Source organism: Sarcophilus harrisii, chromosome 5 (genome assembly GCF_902635505.1).
Source record: "Sarcophilus harrisii chromosome 5, mSarHar1.11, whole genome shotgun sequence".
Taxonomy (NCBI): Eukaryota; Metazoa; Chordata; class Mammalia; order Dasyuromorphia; family Dasyuridae; genus Sarcophilus; species Sarcophilus harrisii.
In genome coordinates this window covers 25,278,355-25,284,793 of record NC_045430.1, presented here as the reverse complement: position 1 = coordinate 25,284,793, position 6,439 = coordinate 25,278,355, and the positions used below count along the sequence as shown (strand labels likewise).

The window sequence follows — 6,439 nt, the reverse complement described above, 5'->3', positions numbered from 1 at the left end:
CGAGGACCGGAAGTGACTTCACCGGACCGGCGGGACCTGCTCTCCTTCCTGCCCCTCCCCTCGCCCGCCTCCCTCCAGGCTCCCGGAGCTTCGGCAGCTAGGGCCGTGGAAGCGGCATAGATGGCGGTAGAGTAGCCGCCGCGAACCCTTGCACCGCCCCCCTCCGGGGCCGTCGGCCGGAGCAGGTGAGCCGCGGGGTCTCGCGCCACGGAGCTGTCGCCGCTCCGGCTGCCTCCGCCCGGCCTAGGCCCGCCCCGACTGCGGTTATCGGGTGTCGCCCCCGGGGAGGCCGCGGCCCGACGGCGGAGGGTGCGCGGGGAGGGAGGGCCGCGCTTCCTGCCGCTTCCAGGGTCTCGGGCCCGCCCTCGCTGCGGAGCCCACGGGGAGAGCACCGACCCGGCCAGTTCTCAGAAAGCTCTTACTGGGCCCCCCTCCCCCTCCCCTCCCCCTCCCCCCAGGAGCGCGGCGGGGGGTCAGCCCGCGGCTGGAGCCTAGTGACGACCCTCTCCGCCTCTCCTCGGCCCCCGACGGCGACTCTGGCCGGAGCCTTTAAATAAGCGGCCAAACGAAGGCTTGTTTGCGTGTTTATTTTAAAAAGGAAGACTCTCCCTGAGTTCCACAGCCTTGACTTCCTTGTGGATGTGGGCGTGTTGTTTTTGTCCCCCATCCCACCGGGAGTTCCTGGAGAGCTGAGACCGCCTCCGGCTTCTCTTCCGTCCCCTTTGCGCGCCACGGAGTAGGCTTCTTGTACCTGAAATTTGCGGCTTCGTTCTCAGCGTGTGTTTCTTGATGATTGAGAAACCGTAAATTACTTTTTTAAAAGTCTAATAAGTAACGTGGCTCACCATGATGTATTAAAATGGACTTTGGAAAAAATCAACTTCACTCCCAAGTTTGTCAGTTTGTCGCTATGAACTTCCACTAAGAAAAAGTAATGTTTTTTTGTTTTGTTTTGTTTTTTACTTTTGCACTGGGTAACTTAAAAGTGGGTCTGGGCTGTTGTCGATTTGTCACAGTGTAAACTTGCATGATGAAGAATATTTCCCGATATGTTTCCAGTGGTAGCTTAAAAGCTGTGGGACTGGGGCTCGCCTTGTGATCTGTGTTTTGGTTGACTTGGCTCATGGAGAAATAAAGATTTAGGGTATTTTATTTGGACAAAGAGAGGAGAACTTCGGAATAACAAATAATGGAGAGTTAGGGTTATTGTTATTGTGAAAGAAAAGTAAGAATAGCTTAGGCAATAATATTATATGTAAGTTTTATTATTGTCGTGAAAGATACGTTTGGAGAGGAAAAAATGGTTGTTACAAGAAAAAGTTTGATTTATTATCTTCAGAGATATAAAAATAGAAGGTATTTCATAGGGTTGTTGGAGAAAGGGAAAAGGTTTTTTTTAGAAGTATAAAGGTAAGATGGTGTTGGTTTGTTTTGAAAGAAGCATAGGAATGACTTGTGCAACAGTATTGTTTGTAAATGTTGCTGTTAAAAATACAACAAAGTGGTAATAGTCAAGACAGATATTTGTGGGGGAGGAAAAAATAGTGTTGGAGGAATGTATCTGCTGTGATTGTATACTGAAGACATTGTTTCTGTTCCCCACTCTAGAATCCCAGTCTAAATTGAGCAAATGACCTTTATTAGGGTATACACTTACTTATACTATATAGATAAAGATATTGTTGTTTGTTGTTGTGTCTTGACTCTTGGTGATCCAATGGACCAGAGCATGCCAGTCCCTCCTGTCCTCTCCTATCTCCCAAAGTCTGTCCAAGGTCTTGTTTCTTCCATCATATTATCTACTTATTTCATAACTAAAGATAAATGTGTCCAAAAAGACCAAATAAAACTAATGTGGATGTATTACAATGAGATAACATGTTAAATGCTTTATAAACCTTTCAGTGCTAAGTAAATGTTTCCTTTTATTAGATATTATTTTACTTTGTGCATTTAAAGAGATTGGTTGATCAAATACTATTTAAAATACATTAGGTGAGAGTAGATATTTTTGAGTGTAATTTGGAAGTTCAAGCTTTTCATAAAGCATGGAGATGCTATGCAATAGCCACAGATCTCATTTTAGAGTTAGAATAGATTTTTGAGTTCTTTAATTAAACCAAATACTCAAAGATTTTCCCCCACCCCATCTAGATACAGATAGTAATAATTTCCCACAGTTGTACTCTCCTGGACTTGTCATGTTTCTTTCAACCATATCATCATCATCTTCTTTTTTTTTTTTTTTTTATTTAATAGCCTTTTATTTACAGGATATATGCATGGGTAACTTTACAGCATTAACAATTGCCAAACCTCTTGTTCCAATTTTTCACCTCTTACCCCCCCACCCCCTCCCCCAGATGGCAGGATGACCAGTAGATTCAACCATATCATCTTAACAAGATTACTTGAACCCTGAAACTCCTGTGTCCCTTAGACCTAGTCTTAGGAAAAAGACAGGAGGACTTTATAATAGCATTTTAAGTAGAGGGTATGATTTGGACTTGTGCTGAGGCTTTACGGACTCTGGAGCTGGAAGTGTTCACTTCTGAAGTCTGGTGTAGAAGGGTTTGTTATTTAGCTTATAAGTTGGATTGGAGGATCCATTGCTGAAGGAATCTGTAGTAAGTCTAAGGGACATAGGCAAACTTTTCTGTTGTCATGAACTTCTTGAAGCCCATGCCAGGGAGTCCAGGGACTTATCAATAAAGAGATAATGTGAAATTATTTATTATTCCTGTTTTCTTGCTGTGTGAATTTGGACTCACTTAAGGGCCTCACTTTGCTCTTTAGTGAAATGGAGGGCTTGGATCACTAAAGATGCTTTTCAGTTCTGATTACAATGTATATCTAGTCATTTCTTCAACATTTAAGCAGCCTGAAATAGAGAGGGGGATGAAGTGTCAGGAGCTGGACCAATTTTGAAGATTTCACAACTTTGTAGGGATAAATAGAAGCTGAGCGGGAAGATATTTTTATCATTGATGGCACTTATGTATGTGTTGTGCTTCCCATGATTTACAGAGGGTTATATCACAAAGAACTTCTTTTCCAGAACATTCATTCCATAGAAATATGTGTGCTTATGTGCCATCAGTACGTCATAATAGCATTGCATTAGTGGATTGAATACTCTGCTTGAAGGGTTGAGATTCAGATCTTGCTCATGACACTAGATATATAGCAACCCTGTATTTATTAAGTCTAGGCAGGTTGTGATCCGTTTCAGTGGAGGGATTGTATCTTGGAAGTTTCTCCTGTTTGAGAATGAAAGAATTGTTTTTCATCTTTATCTTTGAATCTCCAGTGCCTCCCACATAAGATACTTAATATTTTCATTTTCTTTTCTTTCTCTTTTTTGCTGAAGCAATTGGGGTCACAGCTAGGAAGTGTTAAATGTCTGAGACTGGATTTAAACTCGGGTCCTCCTGACTTCAGGGCTAGTGCTCTATCCACTGGGCCACCCAGCTTCCCCCCAATAAATCTTTTCAAATAAATACTTGAAAAAGTTATAGATCCTTCACAGTCTGCTTCACCACTCTGCTGATATCTATTATATTGATCATTCAAGAATTGTTAGCCATTGAATTTAAACTCTGTACATTCACTTCAACAGATACTAATTAGTATTTTATAGTCACTTGGGAATAGTTGGAAAAATGTGTTCCCTCAGGGAACTGTATATTTGTACAGGAATAATTATAATTCTTTAATATGATGATTGCATAGAAGAGATATAGCATTTGTTCCTAATTTGGGGGATAAGGGAAGACTTCATGGAGAAGGTGGAATCTAAACTAAATCTTGTAAGCAGATTTGGACTTGGGCATCATCAGCATTCCCAGAAATGGGTAGAGCAGAGGGGCAGTGGTTAATGTAGACATGGATGTGGAAGAGAACAGGATAAAATCAGGGAAATACAATTCAGTTTGATATGTATAATATGTAAAGGAGGTTCACATGGAAGAGGATGAATGGAATGAATCAATTGTGGGATCACTTCCTAAGTCTAAAAGGATTTTTACCGATCAGGAAACTGAAGTCTATCTAGAGAGGTAAGATGACTTTGTAGGTCTTCAGGAAGAGTTAGGACTCAAAGGCTAGCCTCTTGATTGCGAATTTTGTTTTTGTTTTTATTAATGCCTTTTGATTTTGATGACAAAAATATTTTCCTTTATTGCCCTACCTGCACTCTTTCCTTGTCACATAGAAGATTAAGCAAAACAAGCACACAATAACTATCTGATAAAATTTCCAACATTTGCTTCTATAATGAATCTCTACTGAAAGAATGGAAAAGTGTTCTATTAACTAACTTCTACATCCTTCATTGGACATTTTCTTTAATTAGTAATTTAGCTGCTGTTTGTAGTGGTCTAATTTATGATATTGTGCATTCTCAGTAACTTACTTTATTAGTTTTGCTTTCTTCATTGATTCCTACGTACAATATTCCATCTATTTCTGAATTAAAATATTTTGCTGTGTAACAAAATTCAATTACATGCATATATCATAATTTGTTTAGACTAGGAAGAAACTGATGAATATATACTTTTTTTTAACTTTTCTACAAAAAGAGCTGCTTGAAATATTGTGTATATTTATGGGCTTTCTCTCTTTGATCTATTGGAGGTATATGCCCAGTAGCTAGTTTGCAGGCTAATAACTTCTCTCAACAAATGCAAGTTGTTTTCTTGATTGAGAGGACCAGTTCACAGCTACTTCAGCAGTACATTAATGTTACTGTCTTTGTATAACCCAAAAAACACTAGGCATTTTTATCTTTTATATCTTTGCTAATCAGCTGGATATAAATTGAAACTTCAGCCTTATTTTGGGTTGCATTTCTCTTAGTAATAATTATAAATAATTTTTCATATTTAATTTATGGTTCTTTTAAAAAATTTCTGTTCCTTTGATAATATATTATGGAGGTGTTTACATGCCATTTTTCTCTGGTTTTGGGATACTTGTATATGCTTCCCATCATACCAGTTCTTCCAGTCATGGAGTAGGAAGTCCTATTATGGGGAACCTTTCATCCCAAGCAAAGTTTTGGATTTTATTTTATAGATTTTGTGGAATTATAGAAAGTTTTTGAAATAAGAGTGATATGAGTTGGTTTGCAGTAATGACTCTTACATAATACTTTCAAGTTTGTAAAATTACTTTTCATCTACTATTTTATTTATTTTCAAATCTAGTGAAGGAGATACTACAGGTATTATTATCCCCATTTTACAAATGAATAACTAAGAATCAAAGAAATAAAGTGATATGTAGTGTAGTGAAGTGCCGGACTTGGAGACTGAAAGACCCAGCATCTAATCCCACCTCAGATATTGTCACTTAATATCGAGTCTTAGTTTCCTCCCTGTAAAATTAAGGTATAGGACTCATGAACTCTGAGTTCTTGAAGTTCTTGCTATTCTAAATCTGTGGTCCTGTGACTCTTTATTACTAAGTGAGGAAGAGTCAGAAGTTGAATTTGAATAGAGATCCTCCTGGTGTAGACACCCAGCACTATTCACTCTACCATGAATTTCTCAGAGTAGGAAGATGAGTGTTAGTTAAATGGGAATATGGGTTAGAGGAGACCCTACAGATTGGGAAACTAGTTGGAATGCAAATAAAATACCTGAGTAGTGAGTGAGAATTTAGGGACCTGGGAATCAGTGCAGAAAAACATTTCTGTTCAATTTTAGTTGAATTTGAAATTAAATTTTTTTCCAGAAATGATGCCATTGTTATGGAAGATGAACTTTTTTTCATACCTATTTTTCTTGGGATATCCAAAGAAAAATTAAATGTAATTCTGTATGTTCTGTATCTGTTTATTAAATTTTTTGCTTTTGTTTTGTGAGTTCAAATAACTATAATATAATGGGAATTACTATTTTCTTGTAGAGGTGACTATAGTAACTAAGAATTATCAAGTGGTTAAGATGTTGATTGTGGTGGTAAATGTTTACATTTGGTGGAATTCCAAATAATGGTGTTCATAAATGCTATTTCAGAGATATTTGATTTTATTTATTGATTTATTTAGTGTGGATAGTATTCATCTACCTCTTGATCTCTGCTTAAGTAGATTTAATTGCAGGATTCTTCACTTGGTAGTCATTCTCAAGTGTTCATCCCTTGATCTCTGCTTAGATTTAATTGCAGAATTCTTCTCTTGGTAGTCAATTCTTAGGTGTTATTTCTTCACACTTAGTCCTGTCTTCAGATTTTTTTAATTGCTAAATTTAATCAGTTATACATATGATTATTTTCAGTGAAGACAGTTAAACAGAACAGTATAAAACAATGATTGGAGTTGGGACACATCCTCACATTCAACAGTTTTCTGTTTGTTGAAAGAAAGGAGAGTTGGGAGGCAGCCAGGTGGTGCAGTAAGTAGAGTACTCACTCTAGAGATAAGGTCCACTTG

The 6,439-nt window shown here is 38.5% G+C and overlaps 1 protein-coding gene across 3 annotated transcripts in view; it reads left to right on the top strand.

The window, feature by feature from the left end:
- Positions 1 to 100: 100 nt before the first annotated feature.
- SCYL2 (SCY1 like pseudokinase 2) overlaps positions 101 to 6,439 on the top strand; it is a 61,866-nt gene continuing 55,527 nt past the window's right edge. For 2 of the 3 annotated variants that reach the window (XM_031939589.1, XM_031939587.1), the window contains exon 1: positions 101 to 185. The gene's annotated coding sequence lies outside the window, so the exon portion shown is untranslated. Of the gene's footprint in view, positions 186 to 409; positions 932 to 6,439 lie in introns of those variants that run through there. The other variant, XM_031939588.1, reaches the window with a different exon arrangement.